Source organism: Natator depressus, chromosome 4 (assembly GCF_965152275.1).
Source record: "Natator depressus isolate rNatDep1 chromosome 4, rNatDep2.hap1, whole genome shotgun sequence".
Classification (NCBI taxonomy): Eukaryota; Metazoa; Chordata; order Testudines; family Cheloniidae; genus Natator; species Natator depressus.
Genome location: NC_134237.1, coordinates 128,472,236 through 128,486,992, shown reverse-complemented (window position 1 = coordinate 128,486,992; position 14,757 = coordinate 128,472,236). Strand labels below are relative to the sequence as shown.

General features: G+C 42.9%; 1 long non-coding RNA gene across 1 annotated transcript; it reads right to left on the bottom strand.

Moving 5' to 3' along the window:
• Nucleotides 1-234: 234 nt before the first annotated feature.
• On the bottom strand, nucleotides 235-14,077 carry LOC141987010 (uncharacterized). Its single transcript, XR_012639413.1, has 5 exons — nucleotides 13,779-14,077; nucleotides 11,065-11,163; nucleotides 9,359-9,525; nucleotides 1,800-1,870; nucleotides 235-1,284 (listed from the first exon to the last, which is right to left on the bottom strand). It is a non-coding gene; the product is annotated as an uncharacterized LOC141987010 (long non-coding RNA).
• Nucleotides 14,078-14,757: the final 680 nt, after the last annotated feature.

Genomic DNA, 14,757 nt, shown 5'->3' with positions numbered 1-14,757 from the left:
TGCTACCAAGCTTTACTGGATGAGGGTCAGAATGCTTATTACTTTGTAGGATGAGTTCCTTAGTCAATCAGATGAAGATTATGGACTTTCTATTGACTTCAACAGGACTAAAGTTAAAGATAGGTTTACATACTTTGCTGGACACAGTGCTCAGCATGGGCTGTTAATGAGCAACCATCATGTCTCATGGTTTCTCATGCTTGACACTACCAAAACTCACAAGTATCTTCTTCCTCTTGTCTATGTAGCCATGACACAATCAAAAAGCCAGTCAGCCTGAGAATTGCATGTTGTTCTATAAGACAGTGAATTCGTTTCAAATCCTTCTATTTAGTTGTCGATCCTGGACTTAATATTAACAATCAGTGTCAGAAAAATGAATATACTGTACAAGAAATAGGATTTCACAAATGCATTTGATCTTGCTGCCCATGTTTGAAGGTCAGTAGCTCAGTCATTTTTCATTCACAACCTCTGAGACAGATGTTCCAAACAGATTTTCATTAAAAGCCTTTTTCTTCCTCCCACTTTTCTAGAATCCAGCAGACAAATTGTTACCAAACGACTGCTTCTGTGACGTTGCTTCCAGGAGAAATGATCACCATTCAGTGCAAGGCTTCCACTTCTGTTAGCAATCCAATGAACTTCTCTCAGCTTAGCTCAGGAGAGGTTCCCAAACTCACCGTTTTTATGGCTAAAAAGCATTTCACTGGGGTCCCTTTCAGTGGCCATTGCAGTGGGAAGGACTTCACACTCCCCATTAGCAATGTGCAGGCTGATGATGCAGGAGAATACTACTGTGGAAATGATGTTGCCAACCCATTCACAGTGCTACGAACCAGTACAAAACCCCCTCGAAGCCATAGGCTTTTGGGTGTTATAGCAGAAGCAAGCAGCTGTGGATGTGTCAGAACCAGTGGATTCGAGCAGTTCAATTTGAAAATAGTTCCAATGATGGACTCATGTAAGGGGACTCTCCGGTTTGGGGAGTCATTTCTGTCAGAGATTTTTGGGAACAGTTACCGTTTGTAACAGAATAAACAGGGAAAGAAGATCTGAGGTCAATAGAACGTAGGCTTTTCAGTTATTTGGTCCCCTCTCCTCTTCTTCTCATTAATTCTCTTTTTGGCACTCAGCACAGCAGAATAAGGGCTGTCCTGTGGCTTTTGGGTTTGTTTTTTCCACTTCCTTTTTCCATTTCTCCTTTTTGCCGCGCTGTAACTTTGGTTACATATATCTCTGGTTAACATGTTCTTTTTTCTTGGCTTTGTGATATTCATCGTCCTGGAGGTGATGGAGAAAGCACTGATTAAAAAATGTACAAGGAAAATAATAAAACTCTCTCCATAACACATTAGGACAAGTGGCACAGGAAGGGGAAACAAATGACCCTGGGATCATGTAAAATTGTTGTTTGTGTATCATTACACTGTTGTAATCTGCACCAGCATTTTTATTAAATCTTCCATTTTTAATTTTCATGCAATATGCTCTTTTGAGAGGTCACTGCCTTTTAAATGGGAGTTTTTGCAACATCGCTGCTAAATAAACTGAACATCATCCTGGCCACAACTAGAGGGCACCATGTGAACGCTCAGCAGTCGTGTTTGAACAACAACGCGTACAGGGCTGAACACGAATGGGAATATGAGATGTTACTAGAATTATACACCCAAATCAGCTCAAAAGTGCTAGGCACCATGACACAGCGAGCGCTTATTATATTGAGCCATTACTTTGCATATTCACAGTATTGACCCCAGCAGCTATAAATACTTAATTTTGGACTTTAGACTCACATCTCCAGGCTCTATCAGTGAAGATCCTCCAAGATAACATTTCCCGCTCACTGTATCTGGTTACTGCTGCTCTGGGTTCAGGGTAGAGAAAGAATTGCTTATTGATTAAAATTAAAACTTGCTCCAAAAGCTAAAATTGCTTCCTAGCCCTAATCAGAGAACATGATCGATCCTTTATACCTATGTGTCAATGAATTAAACAAGCCTTTCCCCTCCATATTTTATTTGTATCTAAGCATTCTCTCTATATATCTAGAGTGTGCAGAAAGTGATGACTCAGATTCTAGAATCCCTGTCAGAGTCTCGAGGGGACAGTCACCATCAACTGCAAAGCCAGTTCAAGCATTGGTAGTGCCATAGCCTGATACCAACAGAAATCAGGAGAAATTGCTAAGCTCCTGGCTACAGCTCTTCCTCCCACCCTTCTGGGATCTCAGACCAGTTCAGTGGCAGTGGGACTGGCACTCACTTCACTTTTACAATCAGTAGGGTGGCAGCAGATAATGATGGAGAATATATTGTCAGCAATATAATAGCACCTCTGCCGCACAGCGATATAGACCGGCACAAAAACCTGCCTGCAATTGCCTTCCTATAAGAAACTATTGATCATTGTTATTATTTATTGTGTTTTAAACATTTAGTTTTCTTCCAAGATGAGAGGGATGGACTCTGTAGGGTGGGTTGTATTTCCATATTCTAATTTGACTGGGGTGAAATTGTTTTATTTTTGGCATGATGTTCTTTCAAGTGTCTTGCGGGTTAAGTATCAAATCTCTGGTTTCTCATGACCACACCATACAGATGAGTCTGTGAGACAGAAAACTTAGGCCCAATGCCAAAGCGTGACACCTACACCAAATGGTGAGGTTGGATGCTGGGCAGACACATGGGGGGAAGGGGACACACCATTCTCCCCATAAGCCTGAGGAGCAGCTACAAAGCCCTTCCTTGGAGTCTACCTCAGCTATTCAGCACATGGTAATAGGCCATATAACAGCCAATTCCATGCCTCGGCCCCCAGTTGAAGCCCCCTGAGCCTCCAACCCACCTGCCATCTTGGATCAACAGACCCTTCCCAGTTTCACTGCCACGTGAGCCTGATTGGCTGTGGAGGCGGAGACAGGCGTTGTACTTTGGAGCTCAGACGCTTGGGGTATGATTCCCATCTCAGATCCCCGTGTGACTTGCCCAAGGCATTGAACAACCTCCCATCCAAGTCAAAAACAGCCTCCGCATACAATCTCAGCTGCGCTGGGAAACATCTGTCCTCCCAAAGGCATATTAGCTCAGTGGCACCTGGTTGGGGAATACAGGCTTGGAGCCAATGGGCAGAGCTGCTTCTAGGCATTTGAAGTATTCTTCATTTTATTGACCAAGAGCCCAGTCTTCAGGTGCTCAGGGCCCTCCATTCCCAGCACCTGGAAGGATTGGGCCCTAAGGTATCTGGGATCCCCTACTGCATAAAATATCACCTGGAGGGAGCATTAACCTAGTGTATGGCTTGGGGAGCTGTTTGTGATGAATCATTCCCTCCTTTCCAGGAACATGGGGTGTCAGGGATTAGGGAGGAGACTCCATGGAAGGGCCAAGTGATCAGCCTGAATTGCTCGCCTAGCAAGGGAGAACCCATTCCTGACTAGAGGCCACAAGGGTCTCTCGATTTATGCTCCTCTGTTCCTGCCCATCCCAAGCAACATCACACAAACTGGCCTCATATGAGCCGGGGGGCTATGCTCATTAGATTTAAATGTTTATAGAATTTTTTTGTTTTCAATATATTTTTCTGGTGGTTTGTTTCTCTCTCTCTCTGACACACACACACAGACTCCCCCCCAACCTTTTCTCCCATTTTCCACTAAAAAGAAGTACAATAGAAAAAAAAATAAAAGAGGGAGGGCAGGGGAAGGAAAATTGACAAACTGAAAACAAAACCCCAAAGCGCTAATTTTTCATTTTCTGATTTCATCAAAAAATTGGAACATTTTCCTGAATATTTTCAGTTTAGAAAACAGGCCATTTTTTTTAATGGAAAACAAATAATTGAAAAAGTCAATCAGCTCTGGGAATTAGCTGATTATTTCAATAGTATAAAGCCACTGATTGATTCCTGTACAACTCTTGTAATGGTTTCTCATGCGTCATGATATCCGAGTCTCATGTGCATCTGTGGGGGGCATGGATCAGCGTTCGCAGAATCATGTCGCAGTACCCATCAGTACCTGGGCCAAGATGGGGAAGCTAATAATCCAACCAGTAGACCAAATTCGGTGATGAATCCTGGTCACGTGCCATCTGAGGCACATTGTGCATACGCTAAGAAAATGTACATCTCTTTCCTCTTGATCATATAGCTATAAAGTATATAGGAAACCTGTTGAGACCAGCTCAGATTTGCATATCTTTCCATACATGACAGTTAACAAGTTCCATGCTAATGGGTTGTAAGATATGGGAATTCACTCCTCTGAAAGCACTAAGTCCCATTGAAATCAATGGGATTTAGATGCCTAAATACCTTTGAGGATCTGGGCTCCAGGCCCTGATCCAAAGCCCATTGAAGTCACTGAGAGTTTTTCTATTGATTTCAATAGCCTCTGGATTGGGCTCAGACTATATGCATAAAATAATCTCTCATCTAATGACTGAATTGCCAAGACTAAAGTTCTGTGCAATAACTGTAGCAGAACATTTAGAGAAATGAAAAAGATAGAAGCTGTGAAAGTAGAATGAATTATATTGAAATTATAATTCATTAAAGAAATGCTACTTGAAGGGTTTGTTGAAATATAGTTGTCAGGAAGAGAAACATTAAGGAGTGTGAGACAATGGGTCCTCAAACTAATTAACTTAGAGCTCCTACTGAGCTAGGAGATTGGTAAACGTTAGTATGCAAATAAGATATGTATGTATATTTGTCAGTTTCTGTTTCCTTTTGTCTCTTATGTTAAATTGGCTTTGGCTTGTCTGTATAAATAAGTTAGCTTGAGCTTTTGCAGGGACTCACATATCTGGGTGCATTGGCAAAGCGCTTTGCTAATAAACAGAGTGGTCTGACAAATTATGTGAGTCCTGAATCTGACTTTGACAAAGCACATAATTCATAATTTAAACATAATTTGCAAAACACACTAGGCCATTGCTGCTATCCCCTTAGATTTTCATTTTACTAATTAGGTTTAAATAGTATATGACTCACTTATATGTTCGGATGTAAAGCCCAATATGAAATAATGACCATTCAGTATCCCAGGCCCTTGTCATTAACTAACAGTGCGATAGAAAAATAATTACGACAAAACAGCTGCACAGTTCCTTTCTTCCAGCCCGTACCGCCACCATTTAACAAGCCCCAGTCAGCAAACATATTACATACCAGAGGGCCCACTCCTCACATTGGACAGCGCTCTCTCCTACCCCGGATTGCCCCAGCCTTCCCCAAATTCTTGTTCAAATAGATGTGCATTGGAGCAATCAGTTTGGGTGCTTTTGAACTTGGTGGGGAGTAAGTTGCAAAGACAAAGAGTCCTTAAGGAGAACCCGTACACTTATAGTGTAACATTTTTGTTTCAATGTGCAGTCTGTTGGTGATGATGCTGGGTAGCATTAGGTCTCTTCACCCGCTCTGTGGCACTGGCAGTAAGCTGAGACTGTAGCTCTGTTCATTTATCATCTCTAACCACAGCAACTCTCTGGCAAGGAAGTCTTGGGCATCCTTCTGTTTGAAAGCACCAGATAGTTGCTTTCCAAAAATAACTTCACTGAAGCAAGCGCTTTGTGATTTACTAAACAAATTATTTTTTTAGGTCTAAATCCTCAAAGGTCTTTAGGCTCCTAAATTTCATTGATTTCAAGTGTCTAGCCAGATTAGAACAGAGAAAACACAGAGAAGGACAGGATGTAGTGCTGCCAACACTCACAATTTTATTATGAGTCTTACGCTACTTAGTGCTTTTCTAAAAGCCCCAGCTCCTGGATTCCTGTGATTAGGCAAAAACCTCAACCTTCATTTTCTAAAAAAAGTAAGTTTTATCCCTCATGGCTGTGGAGGAAAACTTGAAAATATGAACTCAAAAGGCTGCAACACCAGAAAGCAAATTACAAGAATCCAGGAGTTGCTCTTTTTAAAAGTCTTATGATTTTAAATGAAATCTCGTGATTTTTTTAGGACCCAGATCATGATTCCTGAGTGCCTGGGGTTGGCAGTGCTGAGGATGATAAATATTAAACCCAATCCATGGACTCCTTAGCACATCTAGTAAAGCTTGTCTAGAGGGTTGCAAATCTCAGATATTCAAACCCCAGAGTGGAACAGCCTGTATCCCTCCCAGTCTGGCTTGGAAAAATTCAACTAGCTCTACTGATGGGGACGTTTCTTCTTTTGGTTATTCCAAAGTCCTAAATAAGAACATCCCCCAGGATTTTCCATACAGGTCACACAACTGACATACAGTAGCACGGTAGCCAGCGCACTAAATGAAACTGTTCCAGTCCAGGTGCACCCTAATTTGGGGACTGAGGAGGGTGGGGCTGGGCCTGGGAGTTATGAATGAGAATTCAGAATCCTGAGAGGGGCGTTCAGAACCCAGAGTCCCAAGAGAGAGACAGAGCTTAGAGGGAGAGTATAAGACAAGGGAGAGTCCAGAGTCCTGAGAGTAAAGACAGCTCAGATCGAGAGCTTCATGGAGGGGCTGTCCCTGGAGGAGGGCGTGGTGAGGGCCCCCTCATTGCCAGGGGAGCCAGATCAGGCTGGTGAAAGCAGAAGGCAATCAGAGGGTCACCTACAAATTTCCCCCACTATTTACCTCTCTCCATTCTGAAAACGGACCATTTATTCCTCCCCTTTGGATTGTGTCTTTTAAGCAGTTACTGATCCATGAGAGGACCTTCCCTCTTATCCCATGACTGCTTACTTTGCTTACGGGCCTTTGGTGAGAGCCATTATCAAAATATACTATATATACTTGATCATCCTTGTCCATCTGTTTGATGACCTCCCTCAGAGGATTCTAATAGATTGATCAGGCATGATTTCCCTTTCCAAAAACCAGGTTGCCTCTTCCCCAACGATGCGTTTTCATCAATGTGTCTGATCATTGTGTTCTTTACTATAGTTTCAACGAATCTGCCAGATAGCAAAGTTAAGCTTCCTGTCCTGTAATTGCCAGGATCACCTCTGGAGCCTTTTTAAAAAGTTAGCGTCACATTAGCTGCCCTCCAGTCATCTGGTCCTTAGGCTGATCGAAGTGACATTGTACATACCACATTTAGTAGTTCTGCAATTTCATATTTGAGTTCCTTCTGGAACGTATGTTTTGGGCTGTGCCAGTGGGATTCTGGTTTATGATAAGTGGGACGTTTGGTAATAAATTAACCCTACAAAAGGGCAATTATTATACTTTGAAGGCTGTATTGAGTTTATTTGAGGAATCAAGACAGCTGCTCTTAGGCCCCATGGGGCTGCTTGGGAGGAGGCCACGTGTTTACACAGACCATACCCAACTATTCATTAGGTGGAATGCTCTCTTGGGGCTTGGAAATCCCTTTTTGACCGTTCAGTAATAGGCACTCGCATAAAACCAGAAGCCAAGCATTGGCCAGCCGATACTCAGCACGAGTCAGCTGACCGAAAGCTCAGTCATGGCATTCAACAGACTTACAATTCCATTTGGCTGCCCCCGTTGGTTCCGTATTGAAGAATGTGAGAGCACACATGGACGCTGTGCCCAAGGAGCGACTCATGCCATGGGTGCCATGACTACAGGGGGCTCTTGGGCACCAGAACTAGGCTGGTTCAATTGCACAAAGGCACAGGGTGGATTCAGGAGGATATGTAGGGAGTACATGACCCCCGCATCCCCGCCATGCAGCATAGAGACCTGCTGTATGAGGACTCCATGTGGCAGTTGCATGCAAAGGGCAAGTGGGGGCAGAGCAGAAAACAAGAACTGGTCCTGGGATATGTCACTCAGGGAAGAACCTAACAGAATGGCTGCCTACTGAACGTACAAGATGTGCCGGTATAGCTGGAGCATTACGTCATCCCCTCAAACAAAAAACCTTTCATAATTGTGTGGTAAGATATTTGTATGACCATAGCCAACCATGAGAGGAAGAAGGGATCACAGCTGTACTACCAGAGAGAGCAACGGTAAGTGCACAATTATATTTACATAGATCAAAAACTTTGCATACAGCAACCCAAGTTATTTCCTCGCTGCGCTGCAGTGATAAATGTCGCCTCCTTTTACAATGCACTGATCAGCACAGTCCAGGACCTAGCAAGATGACCTCCCATATGAATTTTCTCTGCCTGCTACTACTCTGTATGGAGGGTAAGGATAATATAAACTGGGTGAGAAGTTTGTACTAAATTGGAGGAGGGGAAATCTCAGCTCCTTAAATTAACTGAAAATGTAATGAGTTAGTCTCTAAGGTGCCACAAGTACTCCTTTTCTTTTTGCGAATACAGACTAACATGGCTGCTACTCTGAAACCTGTCAATAGTATAATACTGAATTCCCTTGGTAGCAGAGACAAATGATCCACTGAAAGTATGAAAAAACTTTCTGCCTGCATGAGTCACTGTATCCAACTCTGGAAATCATTTTCTGCCTCTACAAAAAAAGTGTCTATAAATTGCTCTCTCTCATGCTTTACACCTCTGTAAAGAATATTGTGATACTTCATAACAGACAGACACTATCAGCAATTCAGTTGCCTTTCTATTTTCACTCTCTTCCTTCCTCCAGGCTCCAGTGAGCAGATTGTGATGACTCAGTCACCAGAATCCCTGACAGTGACTCCAGGAGACAAAATCACGATAAACTGCAAAGCCAGTTCTGACCCTCTCACCTATGTAGCTTGGTACCAGCAGAAATCAGGACAACCACCTAAGCTTCTTATTTATGCTGTTTCTACTCGTCCCTCTGAGGTTCCAGAACGGTTCAGTGGCAGTTGATCTGGGAACGATTTCATTCTCACAGTCAACAGGGTTGACGTTGACGATATTGGAGATTATTATTGTGAGCAAAGTAGGAACTTCCAGTCCTTACAGACCAGTAAAAACAGCTCCTTCTTCTGTTCACTACGTATTACAGTGCTGGTGATTTGGCCCAATTATGGAGAGGATAGGATGTGTTAGGGCCCAATACTGGGAGGTGCTGAAGACTTCCCAGAAATTTCTAAGCACCTTCCAATGCACTGAGGCCAGATCCTCAGCTGGCATAAATCAGCAAAGCTTCACTGAGTTAAATGGAGCTCCACTGATTTACACGAGCAGAGGATTGGCCCTTTGACTTCAGTGGGTGTTGCTCACACTCAGTATTTCCCAGGAGATGCACATCATCGGGCAGGATGAGCCTTGAAAAGACAAACAACAAGACTCAGATACACCAAGCCCCAGCTAACCAGAAAAAGGATACATCACCAAGGGCTGGTTTTGTTTGTTTTTCAAATGAGCCAGAGACATCAACAGCAAATTTACTTGTATCCGTGGACTAAAAAGCATTACTGTCTGAGAAACAAAAACAGCATGCACCGAGCTGAACTATACTTACTATTCAGTAGCTTCCATTAATAGCCTTGTAGTTTCGGGTCAGTGCTTCCATTGTCCATCATCTCTATCCAGTAGGGAGAATGTAATCCAGGGTGAAATGAGATGTGCGGGCTCACAGCTTTGGAGCGGTTCTGTTTCAACATTCAGGCTCAAACCCTGCCTGGTTTCCTGTTGAAACCATGAATTGTACATGACTATTCTGTGCATACAGGGCAACAAACAAAACACAAAATCACATCAATGGGAGTTTGCCTAACACAATTGCAGGATGAGGTACTTTGAAAATAGATTTCAGAGTAGCAGCCGTGTTAGTCGGTATCCGCAAAAAGAAAAGGAGGACTTGTGGCACCTTAGAGACTAACAAATTTATTTGAGCATAAGCTTTCGTGAGCTACAGCTCACTTCATTGGATGCATGCAATGGAAAATACAGTGGGGAGATTTATATACACAGAGAACATGAAACAATGGGTGTTACCATACACACTGTAAGGAGGATGATCAGGTAAGGTGAGCTATTATCAGCAGGAGAGCGGGGGGAGGAGGGGGGACCTTTTGTAGTGATAATCAAGGTGGGCCATTTCCAGCAGTTGACAAGAATGTCTGAGGAACAGTTGGGCGGGGGGGGGGGGGGGAATAAACATGGGGAAATAGTTTTACTTTGTGTAATGACCCATCCACTCCCAGTCTGGCTACAATTAACTGGATACAATTAATTTAGGCTTGAATAAATAAATGAATAAATAAATCAAATTATATATGAATAAATAAAGACTGGGAGTGGTTGCTCATTACACACAGTAAAACTATTTCCCCATGTTTATTCCCCCCCCCCACACACACACACACACTGTTCCCCAGACGTTCTTGTCAACTGCTAGAAATGGCCCACCTTGATTATCACTTCACAAGTGATTACCCCCCCCCCCCGCGCTGGTAATAGCTCACCTTACCTGATCACTCTCCTTACAGTGTGTATGGTAACACCCATTGTTTCCTGTTCTCTGTTCATATAAATCTCCCCGCTGTATTTTCTACTGCATGCATCCGATGAAGTGAGCTGTAGCTCACAAAAGCTTATGCTCAAATAAATTTGTTCATCTCTAAGGTGCCACAAGTCCTCCTGCTCTTTTTGAAAATAGAGCAACTTTTCCTTATGCACAGAAGTGCATAGTCAAGGCCAAGAGTTTTTTTTTAAAAGGTGACTACGGTTAAGTTCCTAAATCCAGTTTCAGGCATGTAGGTAAGTGGCCTGCTTTATCAAAGTCCCAGTCAACTGGCAGTAGCCATGGAGTTGAAGAGGAACTGCTGCCTGCCCACCATTTTTGAAAAATCAAGCCATTGATTTAGGTACCTCAATATGGGGTTAGGAGTCTAACTTTAGGCAGCTCTTTTTGAAAATTGGCCACACATAAGCTTTAATGTCTAGGCAAAAACACAAACAGTACTATATTTTGGGGGGTGTTTGGGGGCAAATATTACACTTATAATAACAGACTGATAGAGCTTAGAAATAAATTGTGTTGCTCTTTTGTGGTAGCTCATCAGAGCTTGGATTTTTTTTCCCTGATAAACGCGAACAAATGATAGGAACTAGCGAATTATGACAAACCAGTGCTCATTGTTCATACATGGGATGAAGTAAAATGCTTCTGTATTTTCTTGTGGACATAACTGAATATGTCAATGCAAAGCCAGAGTCACCTACCTACTAAATTATTCCCATAGAATTACAAATGCACATATGGCCCTTCAGTTCCTGTGCTTGATGGGACTCAAATATATCTGCTTCCTCTTGATCACATAGCTGTGAAGCAAACAGGAATCCTGTTGACCATCATTCAGGCCAGCCTCAGATTTACATATAATAATGAGTACGTTCCACAATCCTCCTGAGCTATTATAAATCTTAGCTTCGTTTTTTAATAATTAGCATCAGAGCAACTAATGTAGAAGCAACGTTATTTTACAGATGCATTTGATGTGGCTCCTCTCCAACGTTTGTAGCTAGGTAGTGCAGCCATCTTATTATTTGACCTCTAAGGCAATTGTTTCAAAAAAAGATTTGCTAAAGGCTTTCGATTTCTCCCTACAGTAATGAGACACTCAGAGATATAATTCATCAGCTCATTCTCAGAGGAATTGGAAGCAAGATTGTTTATCTGAACCAAACCAGGATTTTGTTCTCTCTTGGTATAACTCCCCCGCAGACTGCAAAAATTAATCAAAACTAGGTTACTTTTGTTACAATCTTGATTGAAGAAACAATCCGCCATTGGAAACTGAGCTGGCACACATCATACATAGCTGAAAAAGCCAGACGCATAAGGAGTAAATGGCATTGCTGCCAGATTCACTCAGACTAACCACTAAGTGGTGCAATTGGACTAGAAATCAGTATTTTCCCTAGTGACAATGCCTGTGTCTACAAGTCTGTTGTGTCAAACACATGGTCTTTTGTGGTTTATCCCCTGAGCAGCCATGCCAAGAAGCCAAGCCAGTAATTGGTTTCTGCATTTTTGAAATTAATAGTATATTACATAAGTCAGTTTTACAAAGAACTCCAGATTGTCTATTACAAAAAACAACATTGTATTTACACATCTACCAGTAAGTGATGATGGTTATTTTCCTATACAGTTGTTTGTTCTACTAAGATATATAATTGTCTAAAAACCAAAGCTGTATTATATTGAATTGATCAAACTGCAAAACTCTAATGGTGTGATTTTTTTTTAAAAAAGAAGCTGCAGCAGAATCCCCCATTTGCCGCAGCATTACGTTGTGGTATGTAGAATCCATGCCATAGAATTTAGGCCTAGTTTGCCCTGGGGTGCCCAGAGCTTTGTCTGTAGGAGTCTGCTTCTCTTCACCCATCACCAAAACGCAGCTGCCTGAAGTGCAGTAAGATGCAGCATGTGTAAACAGACAGAATTACGTTAATTTGTAGGAAGGATCAGGATTTGCACCATCTCTGATGGAACTCTTCCCCAGTGCCATGCACTGATAAGGCACCCCTAGCTTTTATCACAGAATCTGATATTTCTGAATCGTGATTTACTTTGCATCCAGCTGCGCCAGGCAGCAGGTTTCTATTCCTTTTCACTTGGAGGGATAGCATGTCCCCATCCTTCCCTACACAGAATTCATTTTCTCTCTTCATTTTCCAAGCTGGTCAAAGACAACATGCAGGCTACCTTGCAGCTTCCACACAAACCAAAATCTTTCAATATAATGCTCTATCAGAGCCTGACCTCCCATGCCAACACTCACCAAGATTGAGAGGTGAATGAGGTGGGCAGGGAACCTTTGTCATGACAATTTATTACAGCGTTAGAGAAGTGGGGGGTGTAAAACTGGGGCATGGGGGAAAATGAATGGTAAGGCATTCCTGGGTTGTATGCCCTAAATTTCCTAGGCCCTTCCTTCAGTACCTGAGAGAAGGGGTTACTGAGGGCCAATGTGTATGGATCTGCAGACAGCCAAGTATAGAGTAATAGGTCCAGGTCAGGCCCTGATCCAGTAAAACACTTAAACGTACACATAATTTCAATCAATGAGACTCCTCACTTCAAGTTAGATACATCAATGGTTTGCAGGATTAGGGCCTAAATGAGTCCTTTAAAAATTCAATCCCCAGCTCCCCCTGCTAACAGGAAGTTTGGGGGCTAGGAGCATAGGTAGAAACTATTTCGTTAAAGTTGATCACAAAAGGACCTACAGACTGAGAGAAAATCTCATCTCTTACTGGTTTCTTAATCCCATTCCCATGACTAGAAGAGCAGAGGGGTCATTTCTATTGGCTCATATTTATCTCTCTGTAATTTTCAGGATCCTGTATTATTTGCAAGGAAAATCCAAGGTCAATACACACAACCCGTTCCTTCATTTGGGCAAGCAGGCCCTGGATGTTCTGGGGTTCTTCACACATTCTCTGAAGATCATCCGATCACCAGAAGAGAGAACCAGCCAAGATTTCTACAGTGAAATCAAAATGGGGAGAAAAACTGTACTATCATTATGTTTGTTAAGCATCCACGCTGTTTGGCTGTCCACTACAAGACAGCAAGTGTGGCCCATGTTTGCACTCTGGATAGATTGACAACGTTTAAAACTCTGGGAAACTCACAAGTAGGTTCTGTCTTACAGCGCCTTGGTGTGTTTTTTCTTTAGTAACACAGATGGGTGACCACATCTGGAAAGAAGAGAAAGTGCATGCCTGAAAACTGAATTAGGGGCCCAGTTCAGCAAAACACTTAAGCATCTGCTTAACTTTAAGCAGCTGAGTAATCCAGCCCCTATTCAGTAAAGCAATTAAGCACATGCTGAACTGGGCTAGATGACTCAGGTCTTTCGTCCCTCTGATTTCTATGATTTTTATGCATGTGAGTCTGTATTGGGAGGGTAAATACATTCACTTACCTTAGACATGAATTTCAATATGCTAAAAATTGTACCACTAAAGGAGGATGCTTCTTACTCTACATGAGGGTTGGCTTGTTGTAGAAGGATTCCATATGGCTGGAGATGTGCAGGCTGGCCCGGTGAGGTGCTGAGCAACTGCGGCAACGGGAGTTGAGGTGAGTCAGCACCTCACAGGATCAGTTCCATGAAAAGCTCGGATGGTTCTTCAATGTCATTGCTAAGTGTCTCTTTGCCATAGACTCGCCCAGCAATATAAGCTCCTGGAAGCGTTAATATTTCCGGACTCTGTCCTGAAACTCAGAGGCAGCTTAAACCGCGCAGTCACTTTGCCTAGTCACACCCAGTGCCCTCGCCTTGCTGCACTGAGCGGTCGGTATAAATCCAGCAGCCTGCACTGCATATTTCATTGGGGAGTTTCTAGCAAGCCAGGTAACAGGCAGCATGAGATCGCAGATGCTACTTGTTTTAATGCTCTTGCTGTGGATTCAAGGTAGGAGGGGTAATGAACGTGTGAAATGTGGCAACCATTTAGTGGTTCAGCTGCTGTTGCGCTGAATCATTGGTATGTTTAATTTCTAGTCTCTTTAAACTTTTGCAAAGTGAATTTCCAAACCATGTGTGACCCTTGCGCATTTTCTTTCCACATCTAGACTCCAGTGGGCAGGTTGTGTTGACTCAGTCTCCAGAGTCTCTCTCGGTCCTCACTGGAGAAACTGTTACTATCAAATGCCAGTCTGATACAGCCATTGATGATGACATGAACTGGTACCAGCAGAAATCCGGAGCTGCTCCTAAGCTCCTTATCTATGAAGTTTCTAATCGCCACACGGGGGTCCCAGCCCGGTTCAGCAGCAGTGGCTATGGGACAGACTTCACTTTCACAATCAGCAGTGTCGAAAATGATGATGCTGGAGATTATTACTGCCAGCAAAGTGATCGTACCCCACTCACAGTGATACAGACCAATACAAAATCC